Source organism: Dermacentor variabilis, chromosome 3, assembly GCF_050947875.1.
Source record: "Dermacentor variabilis isolate Ectoservices chromosome 3, ASM5094787v1, whole genome shotgun sequence".
NCBI lineage: Eukaryota > Metazoa > Arthropoda > Arachnida > Ixodida > Ixodidae > Dermacentor > Dermacentor variabilis.
The window spans coordinates 116115225-116132508 of record NC_134570.1 but is presented as its reverse complement, the minus strand read 5'-3'; positions in this window follow the sequence as shown (position 1 = coordinate 116132508).

Genomic DNA, 17284 nt, shown 5'->3' with positions numbered 1-17284 from the left:
GATGTCACAAGCATGGCGATGCAGCTGGCTATCAGGATGTATGGAGCCCGGTACTGACTCTCCCACTGACTTCACAGAGCACAGTCAAAGCCATCACATGGTTGCGCTGGCCATGGCAGCAGTGAAAACGCGCGACAGGATGAACGAGCGCAAAGAAGGCGACGCCGCGGGCACCAGGCTGCCGAGCAGCGTGGACATGGAGCACGCCGATAAGTCCGGTTGGCGACCCATGCGGTCTGCTGCGACTCCCGTGATCGGAGCCGATCCGAGAGAGGATTTCGAAGCCGAGTAGAGCCAGCTACGGCTGCATGCCAGGTTCCACATGTTGATGATACTTTCACTATGTTTCTGGGTGTCGTAGTGCCACCGTTTGCACGTGACTATGCAGCGCTTTTCCTGGTCATTTCCCTGAAAAAGTAGAGAAAGGAAAACGTGCATTGCTATGACAAACCGTTCTCGGATGAGCTTTTAAGCATAAGTTTCTTTTAGAAAATAGGCTGCAGAGAAACATTCATCACAGAAGGACGTCCAGCCTCGCTCCGTTTATGCGTCATGGCTGTTCATTTAGCGCGACTTGCAAAGCGTGATATCCATGAGCATGACGCCTCCGTGTCCAATCAAAAGTAAGTAAGGTTCTTGTAGGCTACAACCAGTGGAAACAGGCAACGTAGGTTCGTATAAAAGGGGCAAGAATTCTTGCCTCTGGCGTCCCTGTCTGCCCATGTTGTTAAAATTTTCCTTTACCTGCGAACGATAAGCGGTAGTCTTTGACGAGGACCAAATCTCTACAGATGTCATCGTGAAATAGAAGCGCAGCCGCATTGTGCCCCATATTGCCATCTGATTGTCACTTTTTTCAAGTGCTGCTCTAAAGCCTCGGAAATGTCTCTCCGAGACGGATGCGGTTACTATGGCATCAACAAAGCTTGATCGTTATTGTCCATGTGGCCGAAGGACGCGTACATTGGCAGATTTTTTAAACTTCAGCACAAGTAAAAGAAACTTCAACGAGCGCTCGTAAAGCGGGACCATGGCTCAGGAGCATACTTCATTGGCCACGTTTATAAGGAATGCCGAACTAAATGACAACATTCAGAAACTGAATTGAGCACTGTTCATGCCATATTTATCGTTGTCGTTTAGAATACTTTCTGATTTTCTTACCTGAGCTGTTACGAACTCGTCTATCTGCTCGTTTGCGTTATAGTCCAAAGTGTGGCTGAATAAAGTGGCTGAGGGTGATAACATAAATACCAACCGATGTAACGTTCCTGCTATGAAGAGGTGTCCTTGTTCACAGTAAAATGTGAAAACAATAAAGCGATCGCTTACTGTCCGACTCATATCAAGGGAGCCAGAAAACGAAGAGATATGTAGCGAATAGTTTCGGCTACTTCTATTCGTTTCACATCATTCTCTGTGGACAACCGCCAGATCCCAGCGATTGATATCAAAAAGAGAAGCCGAAATTGTTCCTTTCGCAATGATCTGGTCTTGTCCCCAATTAGTGGCCACGGTATAGCGGTATGCAAGCTTACGCAAGGACGCATGCCAAAGATGCGCAGGGTTCTGACGTTGTTCTAAGCGCATGTTGCTTTTGTCTCTTTTGTTCGGCAGGGGGCCTAGGTATTGTAACACTTCGTAATGCCCACATGAGGCAAATATTATTTATTGGCGCTGAAGTTTAGCAATCTTTTTTTTAATGTTTAGCATAAGTAAAAATTGGCAGCGGCTTAGCTCGCCTATGCCAGGATATACGTAGCGAAAGCTAAGGCATAGCATGGTTAGCCTTGATTAATCTTGATTGCAAGTCCAGGTTAGTCTGGTTTTCTAGCTATGTTGCGGCTTTTAGCCAGCCGTTCGGCGCGCTGTTGGTCTGTTTCCTCGGCTATTAGTTTCCTCTTCATCTCATTCCGATGTCGATTCCAGGCCTCCTCTTGCTTATTAGAATGGTCGCCGGCCATACTGCCGCCTCAACTGTGGTTGCGGCGCATGCGAGATCTCCTTTTCAATCCTACGACAGGCATGCGACGCAGCTGGCGAAGTGAGCGGAGGCGAGCGCAACGACTAGGAACGCGGTGTGACGTCATACCAAACGGCGGCGGAAGAAAGGCGCGGCGCTACGCACCGGTGGAACACCTGTGGCTCGGTGCTACTAGTGGTGCATGCGCAGTAGTGACTAGAGAGCTAGAGAGAGAGAGAAATATCCGCGGCGAGGCGCGCGTTGTGACAGCATGTGCTTCCTCGGAGCACCGCTACTTCGAAATCGCAAGTTCGCGGTCAGTACAGCTTTCGGTTTAAAAACGTCGAGCCCCTAAGCAGGCTAATAAGCGCATAATTTTTTGGGTGGGCTCCATTTTCTAAACGAATGAATGCTCGAAGCCTTAACTCTGAACCCTATTTTCGCTGCGGGAGGGAGACCGGCTGTTTCCCATGAATAGTAGAAATGAAAACGTGCCTCGATTTCAGAAGCGTGCGCGATGGTAATATTCTTATTGGTGCCAGGCATATATGTTTGGGCTACTGGATATAGATGCCTGGCGGAAGACAGCGTAACACTAGATAGACGAAGAAAGAAAATTAAACCACATGTCAGCGCTGAAGTCATATCTGAACTTTAGTTGAAGGCCTAGCAATATTTCCAGGGAATTTGATCGGTGACATTGCCTTTTTAATGTTTGTATAACTGGTTTTCAAACCTCAAGGTCAAAATGAAGCGGCGCTTCACACCTTTGTACACCACTATGCAACGTAGTCGCTGCCAATTGCCATGCTTTCGGCCGTGCGCCATCTTTCTTCTGGTCGACATTTCAGTACCGTTCCGTGCCGTCAGTGGCACCACTCTTTCCATTCAAAACTGTAGCGCACGAATACCAGAGGAAGTACCTCATATGCTTGAGAAGTGCAGAATGAATTGAATGAAAAGCTAGAGTGATCGAATATGTTGAACAAGCTAGCGAATATCAAATGGTTTTATTGTACTACAGGGGCCAATTAAGGTATATATTTTCAAGATAAGTCGATCGTGTTCTTTTATGTGATGTCAACTAGGCAATGTCTAGAAATAACAACAGCGATTGCGACCTAACGCGCAGAGTATCTGGCTTCTTCCTCGACGTCATAGATTCAATGCAATGGCTCAGACACGAATTTTCTTATTACGAAACCAGGTGAGCCAGGAGCCTGCCTATATATGGCGAAGTGGGTGGATTGTGGCCAAAAAAAAAACATCGCATTAAATGAAAGAAAAGGTAAGAGTTTCGCCGGAAAGACGAAGCATCGGTTCCGACATCAAATTAGTAGACAGCTATAGGAAGCAATAATAACAGGTTTATTGGCCATATAAACTTAGAAACATTCGCTTACTAATTGAATTAATAAGCACGGTGTCAGCGCGCACACACACACACATAAATACATAACACTCGAGAAGCGCGGACACTCGCTGCAAAACGTTGCAGGCTGGTGGCTGGCGCTGATAAGCGCGGCAGCAGCAGCGAGCGAAGTGATCTTCGTTCGGTCTAGCGTTTCAACGCAATAGCGGCGTGAACACAGCGCACAAAAATGTATGAGCCGTCTGCAGGTTCCTTTTAAGATACCGCGCGCGACCTCGTGCGGCCGTGCAAAGTACGCACTTGTTGGCCCGGGCGAAGCCGCCGTCCTCCGAAGCCGCCGCTACATGTCTGCTTTGGTCCATATATGGCGCGCGAGATTGAGCCGCGACCATCAGTTCCCCTTGCTCCCGGACGAGAAATGCGCAGTTGCTGCCCGGGCAACCAACGCAAACCACATCTCTTCCTCCGATCCGCTCACAGACCTTTTGCACGTTTGCTCTCCGCTTTCTTCGTTCGCGCGCCAGATTGAGCCGCGATCGTCGGCGTTCCTCGCGTGCTTTCATTCGCATATTCAGCATACGACGATAGGCGACGGTGGTACCGCTATTTTAATGTATACGGATTATCACGGCGACGCCGACGCCAAAAGTGCGTTAGGACTTTCTATATAATTGCTAACGCAATAAAAAAAAGGAGAGGACAGCAGACTACACCGATTTCTTCAGCTCTGAGCTCATTTGCTGTGACAACAGCATTGTCTAACAGTGAACATCATCACATTGTTTTCGTTGCCGGCATTTTTCTGAAATAATTCCGTTCATCCAGTGCGGAAAACTGTAGACAAGGCGCTTAGTGTAGGTGATGGGGGCGTGGCGGCCGTATTACAATGCATTGATTTAATGTTTCCATGTGAAAGAAATAATAAATAATTATTATAATATTTAAAAAGTAATTATAATTGTGTGATAGCATGGAAAGTTGAGTGTGAATTAGGTAACATGGTTGCGATTTTTTTTCTTTGTATTCTATGTAAATTCCTTCTTGTATGGCTTAGGGGTGCATGCTTTACAATTTAAATACGTACATACACGAACTTCAGCACTCTCAGACGCCCTCTGTCTAAGTACACTAAGGTTGTTTAGTTAAACGATAAAGGTATGCAGAACCTCCTCCCCGCAGCTGTATGGGCAAATACTTATGGTAACCGTTTTATTACAGCGAAGCTGTTTCTGGCTAGTCGATGCGTCGATCAGTCGGTCGCCTTTACGCCGAAAACAGCTGCGGCGCAACCCCATGTGCATGCACAAAAAGAAAAGCCAAAGAGGCGCGTGATTGGCTGCGCCAGTAGTGACATCGTTGCTCTTTGTCTCAGCCTTGCACGGGCGCAGCAGTTATTCTATACGGCTCCTAAATCGGTAAGCCACGTGTTAGTTATACATACTCCTGTGGAGCTGGCAGCTTTCGATCAGCAACAACACGAGCACAACCGGGAACGAGCTCGTCTGCACTAAGTATTCAATAAACTTGAAACTTGAAACTTCAAATTTCACAGAGTCAGTGTTTCTCGGTAAACATTACGGTTACATAAGCTGCAGTCACTGCGGAGCGTGACAGGCACACAGGCATCTTTGAATGCTATCACATTCACATTTGTTGTCTTGCTTCCTTCGTTGAGTAGGACAACGTCTGAGCACCTTTCTACCAGATGTGATTGCAGCGTGGCATTTGAGATTACCTTCAAATGAGAAGTGTCCTGATATAATTCTTAAGATCAGGTAAAGTGTAAATCAATAGTTAGGTGGGAGGGGAGGAGCCACGAGCTGTATCGCTTCGTCCTTTCCAGGGTCGGTGACTCGTTTCGAAGGGAAGAAAAGGGAAAATGTTGAAAGGAAGATGTGATGAAAGCAGTAGAGTGAGTGTGTGCATGCAAAAGTTCACTTATGCATACATTATACATTCGACATACATGATACATTATTATCTGTTATACATTATATATTATGCATATTTATTATACATTCTAACGATGTTGATTTCTCTTCATTTAATAAAGTGCTCAATAACTTTTTCTTTGGCGAGTTTGTGTTTGTCGAACGACGTGACATTCTAGTGCAAAAACGCAGGAAAAGAAAGATTCTAAGCGACAGACACAAGAAAAAGAAAGACGGCGCTACACTCACAACTGTTTATTAGGCACAAAGATTTCTACATATATACCGCGCACACTCTCGGCGCTAGGGGGCGGCAAGTCATCTTGCTTCTGGTAAAACTAGTAATTTCATTTCTGCACCACATAACGAAACACATGTTTGACTAACGCATCCATGACCACTGACATGAATGTAATATACCTCTAGCAGTTCGCGCGCGATTTTATCTCTGCTCCTTCCCAGGATTCTAACCTCAGAAAAATCTGGTTTACAGCAGCACAATCTGCAAGCAGAGAGATGGGCACTCATATCTTTTTTTAAATTGTTTGCGTGCTCCCTCATTCGGCCGTTCACCCAACGTCCAGTCTGCCCGACATGGGTTTTTCCGTAATTTAGCGATACGTGATAAACCACAGCAGGGGCGCACTATTGCACGTAGCGTCTTCCATGCCTCACTTTCCACATTTTCAGACCACATTCTGTGATTCGGGGGCACGGACGAGCCAGTTTGTTCGGGGCTGAAAAAGGAACGGGTACCCCATACCTGCTCGCCATTTTCTTGAGGTTGTGCCTAACCTTGTGGGAATAAGGTACCACCTGATCTGTTCTTCGGGGATCCTGCTCGCATCTCTCGCCCACATTGGGTTCACTGCTTGCGTTTGAGCTTCTGCAGCAAAGTTTCTGGCACCGAAGTGATGACTGAACGAGGTAATCCGGCATATACAAGCCGCTATACCTGATGTTCGAAACAAGATTGAAGTTTGTGAACATGCGCCGTTTTAAACGCGGACCCTAGGCAGAGCGTCGCTACACGTCCTTTAAGAATTTTCGAGTTAACATAGCCGTAGGGCAAGAGTTGTTTTCGCCGCTCGCAGAGAATAGCGCCAACCAAACTTTTTCATTTAAAAACTTGGGCTCGTATTCACGAAACGTTCTTAGGCTTAAAGCGTTCGTGCCAGTCAATGGTGATGCAGGACGTATTATTAGAGAACGCGATCAGCCAATGAAAAACAGCACTTAGGAACAAAAAGCTTTGCAAATTCGGCCTCTCATGTTGAAGTCCATAAACTGCAACTCATTATCAGTTGGAAGCTTATGCGTAAAAGATAGGGTATTACCACGGAGTTTGAAACGATCAAAAACCATTTAATTGTGTCAAGGCAAGGTATGCGTGAACAGCCTGTGGTTAAAACTAAAAAAGCCGATTGAGCATTGCGAATGAAACTTCATGCCAACAAGGTATAAAAGGATTAAACGCAAAACCCCGTGGGCGTCACGTTTAATAATTCGCCTGAAAAAACGATTGCATAGAAAGAGAAATAACAAAAGCAATACACGAAAGGTGCTCGCATTATCGTGTCAGCTGAAGTTGGAAATTAAGACAGCGAGGAGTACATTTGTTTCCGAAACATTGGCAAACTTTTTGAAAACTGAACCCCAAAAGTTCTGGCGCTATTTGGTGGAGACAAAAAAAACCACACCAAGAAATTGGAAGTTGCGGGAGTAGTCATTGAGGATGAACACAAAATAGCAATTTCTTTCAACGAATATTTCCAATCTGTTTTCACGAGAACTGCGGTAAGAATGCCCGAAACAACTTTTAATTCTTTGATGCCTAACATAGCAATAACCGAGGATGGCGTGCTAAACCTGCTTTTACAGGTTGACTCGAAAAAGTCGCCTGGTTCAGACAGCATCTCAAATGTATTTTTAAAACGTTATGCGCGACAAATACCTCCTTTCCCACACACACTTTTTGTCGAGTCACTAAAAACTGCCACGATTCCTACTGACCGGCTTTGCGCAAAGATATTCCCTATTCACAAAGACGGAAATAAAATGCTGGTTGACAACTACGGATCCATATCTCTTACAAGTGTTTGCTGCAAGCTTATGATGCACATTCTTAATAAATAGATTATGAGTTATTTGGAAGCAAATTACTTATTAAATCCGATACAGCACGGTTTCCGGAAAGGACTATCAACGGTAACTCAGTTATTAGAAATAACATATGGCTTCATGAAAGTAATAAATAGCAGCGAACAAGTTGACAGTATACTTATTGCTTTTCTAAGGCTTGTGACTGTGTGGTACACTGCTAATTAATTGACTAGTTAAAGCTCATCGGCATTATTTCGACAGTAAAAGTATGGATAGAAGCTTACCTAACAAACCGCACACAACATGTCATAATAAATAATAGTGAATCAGAGAATCTCGAAGTGGTTTCCGGTGTACCGCAGGTATCGGTGCTTGGACCACTATTATTCCTCGTATATATTAATGATATCAGCTCTTGTGTCGATGATGGGGTAAAAATCCGTCTTTTCGCTGACGATTGCATCATTTGTACAGTTGTGTGGGGACCAGATGATTAACTGAAACTAAACATGTCATTAAATAACGTTGCTCTGTGATGTGAAAAGTGGGGCATGAAAATAAATGTATCGAAAACTTAATGTATGAGTGTCAGTCATAAAAAATCGCAACTAAGGTTTAACTACACATTAATGGGTCCGAGCTCAAACAAAGAGAGACCATCAAATATCTAGGAGTAACACGCGTAATTGGAAATGGGATGTGCATATTAATAACACTTGCGCAAAAGCGTTTAATTAAAACAATAGGATTTTTACGAAGGAAATCAGCCATGACACCTTCTGAAGTAAAGCTGAACGCTTACAAAACTTTAGTCATATCCATCTTAGAGTGTGGTAACATAGTATGGAACCCTCATCAACAGTACTTAGCAGATAAGCTGGAAAGGGTGCAAAATAGAGCATTACAATTTATATACTCAAAGTATTCTCGGCACGAAAGCGTCAGTGCACTTAGAAAGCAAGCAGGCATTCCCAAACTTTCCAGTCGGCGTCGCGTTGCCGCCATGAAGTTCCTTTTCATGCTCTATCTTGGGTCTGTGAACATCAACAAAGATGAGTACCTGCAGCCACCACATCGCCACACTAAACGAACAAATCACGATAAGCACATCAGACCATACGTCACGCATTGCAATACATTTAGGTTCTCTTTTTTTCCGTCGTCCGTCGAGTTACGGAATTCTTTGCCACGGGATGTTGTTGACAGTGATTCTGTTCCCAGCTTTGTAACCAAATTAGAATCTTTTTTTCATCCTGTGCCATTACGCGGAAGTTGTATGTGCTCTTGTGAAACTTGGCCAGGATGATGTGTTGCGGAACATTACATTGATGTGCAAATGTCCTGTATATAGTGATCGTACCTGTGAGTACCCCTGTAACCCACCACTGTATGGGCCTGCCAAGGCCTACAATATTGCTGAATAAATAAATGAGGGTGCTATTGGTTCATCGTAATTAAGAAGTCCTCTACGTATGGAAAACCTTTTGACACGTGTGTGTCCTTATAGCTGTCGCCCAGATTTTTATCCATTTCAGAAAGAAAGAGGTCATATGATAGAGATGCTACGCGCGAACCGATACAAACGCCCTTCTTTTACAAGAACAGTAGTTCGTCAAAAAGGATAAAAATGCTACCCAGATAGGCTTCCAGTAAGGTCAAGAAATTGTCAGCACTCCGACCAACAGCAATCTTAAACTCGAATTCACCTCTGCCATCAACACGTGTACGTAAAGCAGCAAACAATTCACGGTGCGGTATAGAATAAAACAGGCCTTCTATATCAACGGAAAACGCGAAGCGAATATTGTTTGAACAAAATAAGGAGGTGATCGCATCCGAGTTAGGAAAAAGGAAATGATATTTCACTTCTAGATTCATAGGACACCTTAACAGGAATTTAGTGACGTGATGGTGCCATATGTCACGTTCACTGACGATAGTCCTGAAAGGAACATCCGTCTTGTGCGTTTTTGTAATGAAAAACAAAAACTGTGAGGGAAGATTTCCTGCTTTTTTTCTGTGGGTTTCGCTAAGCGTGAAAAAATAAACTGTGAGGGAATCTTACTTGCTTTCTTCTATGGAGTTTGCTAAGATATTTAGGTCGTTATGTTGACAAAACCGCAAAAAAAAAACATTTTTCACACGCGATACCCGAATTTTTTTTGGTGCAAAATATTGGTTTACGGCCTGTCGCACTTTTACTTGAAAGGCATCTTTCGTCATGACGACGAAAATGCCTTCCTTGTAAGTTTTCAAAAGACACAAATCTTTTCGTTTAAAATAGCTGACAATACGTTGCATGGGGCATATCTTATCACTGCATTTGATTCACGGCAAACTTAAGTAGGCAATCAGCACCTTCAAGCAAATGCCTAGGACGCTGTTCTGGGGTCCTATAACGTAAAGCTATTCCAATTTCCTGACGTCATATTTGCGTGACTGCCGACGCATGCATCGGGCGATCACCCGCGGGTTGCCTGAAAAGACCAATCACATGCTCTCCTCGTTCATAGGAGGTCACTTTTGTTTTCTTGAAAAACGAATAACATTTTCAACACCGAGCGGCTTGTTTCACAAGACAATTGGCTCACAAGAGGCGAGGAGCACGCTCAAGTGGAGAGGGATTTGATGGGGTTGAGCCATCATCATCATCATCATCATCATCATCATCATCATCAGCCTGGTTACGCCCACTGCAGGGCAAAGGCCTCTCCCATATTTCTCCAACAACCCCGGTCATGTACTAATTGTGGCCATGCCGTCCCTGCAAACTTCTTAATCTCATCCGCCCATCTAACTTTCTGCCGCCCCCTGCTACGCTTCCTTTCCCTTGGGAACCAGTCCGTAACCCTTAATGACCATCGGTTATCTTCCCTCCTCATTACATGTCCTGCCCATGCCCATTTCTTTTTCTTGATTTCAACTAAGATGTCATTAACTCGCGTTTGTTCCCTCACCCAATCTGCTCTTTTCTTATCCCTTAACGTTACACCTATCATTCTTCTTTCCATAGCTCGTTGTGTCGTCCTCAATTTGAGTAGAACCCTTTTCGTAAGCCTCCAGGTTTCTGCCCCGTAGGTGAGTACTGGTAAGACACAGCTATTATATACTTTTCTCTTGAGGGATAACGGCAACCTGCTGTTCATGATTTGGGAATGCCTGCCAAACGCACTCCAGCCCATTCTTATTCTTCTGATTATTTCCGTCTCATGATCCGGATCCGCCGTCACTACCTGCCCTAAGTAGATGTATTCCCTTACGACTTCCAGTGCCTCGCTGCCTATTGTAAATTCCTGTTCTCTCCCGAGACTGTTAAGCATTACTTTAGTTTTCTGCATATTAATTTTTAGACCCACTCTTCTGCTTTGACTCTCCAGGTCGGTGAGCATGCATTGCAATTGGTCCCCTGAGTTACTAAGCAAGGCAATATCATCAGCGAATCGCAAGTTACTAAGGTATTCTCCATTAACTTTTATCCCCAATTCTTCCCAATCCAGGTCTCTGAATACCTCCTGTAAACACGCTGTGAATAGCATTGGAGATATCGTATCTCCCTGCCTGACGCCTTTCTTTATTGGGATTTTGTTGCTTGCTTTATGGAGGACTACGGTGGCTGTGGAGCCGCTATAGATATCTTCCAGTATTCTTACATATGCCTCATCTACACCCTGATTCCGTAATGCCTCCATGACTGCCGAGGTTTCGACTGAATCAAACGGGGCTGAGCCACTGCACTGAAAATCGATAACCGGATGAAGAGGGTGGTGCCGGCGCCTGCAATTTGTCCGATTTTCCTTACAGAGCTTACTGTGGCTCGTCTGCAGTCGTGGCGGTATGCAACGGAAGCTTAAGAATGACGCTAAAATGGATCCTCAGCAAAAAAGAATTGGCAGAACGAAGTCGTAAACGTGCCGAAAGTGCTCGAAAACGTTACACGGCCACGCAAGAAGTTTTATTACGCGCAAATAAGCCCATGGTCTCCGGCAGGTTCAAGTAGCCAGTGCCTGAGTGATCGGCGGCATCACTCTTTTATTCCTTTCGGAACGGGGCAGTGTGCCACTATTCAAAAGGAAATTGCGTTTTGTTCGGCATATTAGTGCATCTTTAACGCGTACGCATCACTTTGGCGTGGTGAGTTTTTGCAGTTATGTGACGTCGCGAGACACGCAGGTGAAGTGGGTACAGCCCGAAAACTCTTGACCCATAGCCGAGGGCTAATGGCGCAAAGGTGTTGAATCAGAAATAAGTATTTTTCTTTTGTTGGGTGACATCCCGCATAATCAGTGTGTACACGTCATATCAGATGGGGAGCTATCGCGGTTTTCATGACGTCGCGTGACAGACAGGTGAAGTGGGGGTGGTCCGAAAATGTTTTTGACCAATGGCGGAGGGCTGATTGCAGAATTGGAATACAAAAGTTTGGAATAGTTAGTTTACAGCGCCCCTGAATCTGCTTTTCTGCCATGGAACGGTTAATTGCTGCCAAGTCATGTACTAAAGTTGTTGGCTCAAGCCCATATTTAGGTCCTTTTCGTAGCACATTGGTGATGTCTTCCGGGACGTCGGCGTTGCCGAAGGCATCGAGCCTGTTGTACATCTGTCTGTTCTATAGGCAATCATGTACCCTCAGTAGCTGAACCAAAGTGGCTTTCCCCGAAGATTCAGTGGATGATGCGTCGGCAGTTTTTCAGCCTTTTGGAAGCTAGTCACTCCGGGTCTTGATCAAAAAGGTATGCGTAGCCAATCACAATAAAGTCGAATGTGTCGCCAGAGTTGAGACCGAATAATCTTGCTCGCCGGTTTGATGCGTTGCCATGACGGCTGAACAGGCTCCATGATGGCGGAGTGCGCGGGAGTATAAGTCGGTGCTGTTTTAATAAGTAATAAAAGACTTCCTTCTCTATAAAAACCAGAGCACTGTCGCAGGTGACTGAACTAGATAGCAACCTCCTTGAAGATCATAAAACAATAACTTTTATTGTTCTTAAGAGAATACATTCCAGCAGCAAATGTGAAAGAGTGCATCACTTTTTGTGTCTTATAAATCGCTATTCTGCTTCATACCAGGCGAAAAGTAACGCACCGTGTATATTTATTGCCGGAAGCATAAGATACACTATGATATGTTCAACGCCGAGTGCAATCGTTTGCTCTCTCTTTTTGCTTTGTGACCAATAAAAAAAACGTGCTCTTTTTTGAGGATACTTTCGGCATTTCCTGCTTTTCAGCATTTTGTGGATAATGACTTTCTTCCATGCCACTACATAGTCTCAAGAAGGCAAACTAATAAAAAATATGTGTTTAGGTGCCTTCGTCGTTTTTGGGTTTTAGTGAGTGTGATTTGAAGTCCTAAAATTTTCAGCTCACCGTTATATGCACCAGGCAAAGTGCCAGTATATTTGCTAAGGAGTAAAGAAATGTTGAGAAACGGATAAACGAAGAATCTACAGCAGGTGATTACATTTCCTGGTATCTAAATGACGTCTCTTTGGTAACTGTTCTGCATTAACAGAGCCTAAAGTTACGAAGTCAAGAGAGAGAGAGAGAGAAAACATTTATTTATCATCAGTTTGGGCGACTTCCTCGCAGGGTGGAGCCCTTAGTTCAGGGCCCCATTGGCTCGCGCCACTCCGCGTGCCCGCCGGATCAGCCGTCGCTGCTCTTGCGGGTCTGAGCTGGTCAGCGCAGTCTCCCAGGAGGAAGGTGAAGGTGAAGGAATAGGGGAGTAGCCCGGAGGGTGTGGGCACTCCCAGTCAAGAAACGCACAAATCTCACCTTTCCTGCTTATTTCGGGACAGAGCAATGTCTGTATTGATCAGTCATCACCAGGTAAGCTTAGTTCGCATTCACTCCCTTTTCTATCTTATTTGCATGGATTCCATAATATACAATATTTTATATCTGCTACGATAGAATATTTCGGCAGCCTAGTTCTCTGAAGACTTGTACGTTTTCGTTCCATTAATTTCAATATGTTGGCCACTTGCGATGTCATTTGAAGATGGCCTTACCTTTAACAAATTCATTTATTTATTTTTATGTACATATTCCAAATACACTCAAATGCAGCTGCATCGTAGAGGGGAGTGGTTACAAAGGAACGGTAAGTTATACAAAGTTATACAAGTTAAAAGGATGCAAGTTACAACATTATACATAATATGCTACCGATTGTGTTGTGCTTGTGGTGCGTGTTTGTATCCATTTTTTGTGTTGGATGCTCAAGAATACAACTGGTTGAATTTTTTTTGCTGTAGATGCCATCGAATGTTTCCAGTTTTTGTTCCGGCTTTTGCAGTAGCCCGGTTGTCAGTCCTCAACTGTATTTTGGCTGTAACTCTGCATGGAGCCAGCGGCGATAGAATAAAATTCAGAAAGGATCTGCTGCATGAAACATTCAGAGAAAGAAGTCGGCAAAGAGATAATGACCGAAGTGTATGTGTCTTACCAGTTTGGCCAGCTGTACCTGTACATATCGCGGGTTTTGTTTTGTGTTCGATGTGGGAGGCATGGCAGGCTAGTGAATATATTTTGCTGACGTCAGGAAACGTTCTAGCGAAAGGCCATTCCGGAATAGTGACCTTCTCAAATGTCACAATTCTAACCTTTTGCGGCAGATCCGAGGTTATTTTGAAAGTATGAGTAAGCACTTCAGCTAGAAAAATCTTCTACTCCCGTATTCCTTTCACATGGGCACTAAATAGCTGGCATTTGTTGTACTAAAGTCCTAAAGGTGCTGCATATAGGGTTGCTTTACTCTTAAACAAATACTGTAGGAGAACTGTGAAAACTGCGGCGTCTGTAATTTTAACAATTCAAATAGAAATATATTTCCTGCTAACTTATTTTAAGGACTTAGGCGGGCGCTGAACAACATTTTATTGAAGTGGAGAGATGTGTTTGAAGGCAACTGACAAAGACAAATTCAGGAATACCTTGCCGCAAAAACTACTTCAATGCTTCCTGCAGACTCGTTATTGAGATTCAAACACCCCCTTCGCGATGCCTCCGCTTCTTTTTGAACAACTTGCAGAGCGAAGGCTACGGCGGAGCGGAACGTGCCACGACGCTCCGCCTGCTCAACGTCACCATGGCGCGCCGTTCAAATGTGATTTTAGATGTTCACATTGATGCCACTACTCCGGATTTGGGCGCCTATGATGCGCCAAACACCAAACGCGGTTTTCCTCGGTGAGCCACAGTGCGCTCAGTCAGCGGACTCATTGCGGCCCCCCTCGGCGACCACCGTATCAACGTTTCGCAGCAGACTGTAGCAACATGCGACCGCAGCGCCTATGCGCATGGTTTGTTCTGTGCACGAGAGGGTTTGAACGCGCTCTCGCGCTCATAAGCTCCAGTCTGGCCATGCTTCGTGGTCCTCCCGGCTTTGTCCTGCACCAGCTCGACCCAAGGATAGTAGCCACATCCAACCTGAGCATTTTGAAGCGCTATCAATATCTCAATATGAAGCGAAGTGTCCCAAGGCATCTAACCAGGAGCGGCCAAGATTGAAGGAGCGCTGTCAAGCACGCCTGTGGTCTGGCCTTAAGCTTCACGTGTTTCGAGGATAGTGAAACATCCCGAACAAGTCGAAATTAGCGAGACCTGAAGGCTACGATACCTATCAGCAGGGCGGCCAAAGTTTATTTCCTACGATCCACGGCCGAGCGTGACCAGACGTGACCGAGGATCACATTGTGAGGGCAACGTTCGAGCACACTAAACAAACCGGACGTGTGGCGACCGGCGACACTGAGACGAGCAGTACACATTCCAAGCACAGCCGGAGTTCCACCGTCGGCGACCTGGAGCAGTCGAGTCGGAGCAGAAGTACCTTCTTCAAGCGCGTTCGAAACTCCGCACTCATGATGGGAATTTCGGCTCCAGTATCGATGAGTGCTGTAACGGGCCAATCATCCACGTCCACGCCCAGAAGGTTCCGATCAGTAGGCAGGGTCAGCAGAGGAATTTCAGGCCGGGGTTCTAGAGCAGTGTCACCTTCAGGAGCTGCCCCGGTTAGTTTCCCACCGGAGAGCGGCGACGGTAAGCTGGGGATGGATAGCGACGCAGCTGGGGCGAACGGGAGCGGCGACTATGTGGTGACGGCCAGCGGCTAGTAGCGGTGGCTTGAGCGTTGTCAAATGCGTCTTCAACCTCGGCGCAGATTGATGGCGGGTGAGGATTCAGTGGGAAGCGGCGGTAGGTGGGAAAGCTTGGTCGAGAGTGGGCTGGCCAGGACCTTCGACAGTGGCGAGAGATGTGGTCCACGCGTCCACAGTAAAAGCAGATGGGTCTATCGTCATGTGTGCGCCATTCGGCCGGGTTGTGATAGCCCGGATATGGACCGTAATGGTTCCGGTGAACAGGGGCAGAGGCAGCAGACGAAGAAAAGCTAGGACTGCTGGCGGAGCAGATGGACGGAAGACGACCCGTCTTGGCAAGTTCTGGGCGAATGACCGACTGAATGAGAGACACAAGCGGCCGGGAATCGTGAAAGCACTGCGTCACTGGCGTGGCAGGAGACGCTACTTCGATTTCTTGCCGAACGATATGTTCGACGTTCTGACAGGAGGTGGGCTCACGCAGTGGACAAATGCCTTCGCACGTCGATGAAGCTGCGGTATTGGGTAGACGCGTAAACTGTTGAACTATGCGGCGACTCTTCGCGTCTTCAAAGCGGCGACATTCGTTAATGATCTCATTGACCATTGTTATATTGTTTTGAACAAGCAGGTTAAACGCGTCGTCCACGATGCCTTTTCAATCGGGGCTGACCTTGTCTGCCTCTGCCATATTACCCACTTTGAGGCAGAGAGCGAGGACGTCCTGGATATGCGCCACGTCAAATTCTGTGGACGTCTGTGCACGGGTCCCAAGGTCCTTGTTCGCCGCACGTTAGCGGCTGACGGGCTTGCCGAACAAATCTCGAAGCTGCTGTTTGCACTGGTCCCAACCCGTAATCTCTTCTTCGTGTGTTTCGAACCAGACCCGCGCTGTTTTGTTGAAGTGGAATAGTATATTAGCCAGCATAAGCGTGTTTTTCCACCTGTAGTGTGCGCTGACCCGTTCGTAATTCTGCAACCATTCATCGACATCAACTTTGTCAATCCCGGAAAACATGCCAGGGTCGCGAGGCTGGGCCAGGATGACCGTCGGTGGCTACGACGGGGCCGTAGTTGAACTCTCTCCTTCGGATGACATGGCGGCCAGGGGACGTCCACTGCGGAGCTCCGTCTTGCGCAAATGATTACCCGGCTCCTGCACCAATGATGTTAGGGGAATGAAGAAGCGTGTATCTGTTTACAGATGACCTTTTAATGGCTGAGCCAATAAGCGTAGAGCAGCGATAATACTAAACTCTTCGTCGTCTCCACGGCCACAATCAGCGTCCTCTTCTTCTCACATTACCGACTGTGACAATATCTATCTTTACCACGTGCTCTTGAACACAGGCAACAAAAATCTTCCTCAATATGGCGACACAAATAATTCAGTGGAATGCCAGGGCCTATTCTACAGTCTAGATGATCTCAAAGATCTACTAAAGGAATGTCAGCCACGACTGTTCTGTGTTCAAGAAACACATTTAAGGACGACACAGAAGAACTTGTTAGGAAAGTGCATAGTTTTCCGTAAAGATAGAAATAATGGTAATTCTCAGGTGGTGCGGCAATCATAGCCCAAAAGTCAGTAGCATGCCAGCATGTGTCGCTCCAGAGTTCGGTTGAAGCAGTGGCTATTCGTGCTATATTGTTCAATCAACTTATAAGTGTTTGCTCCATATATATATATATATATATATATATATATATATATATATATATATATATATATATATATATATATATATATATATATATATATATAACTCCTGATGAACGGTTTCACTCAGCAGACTTTGAAAAGCTCATTGAC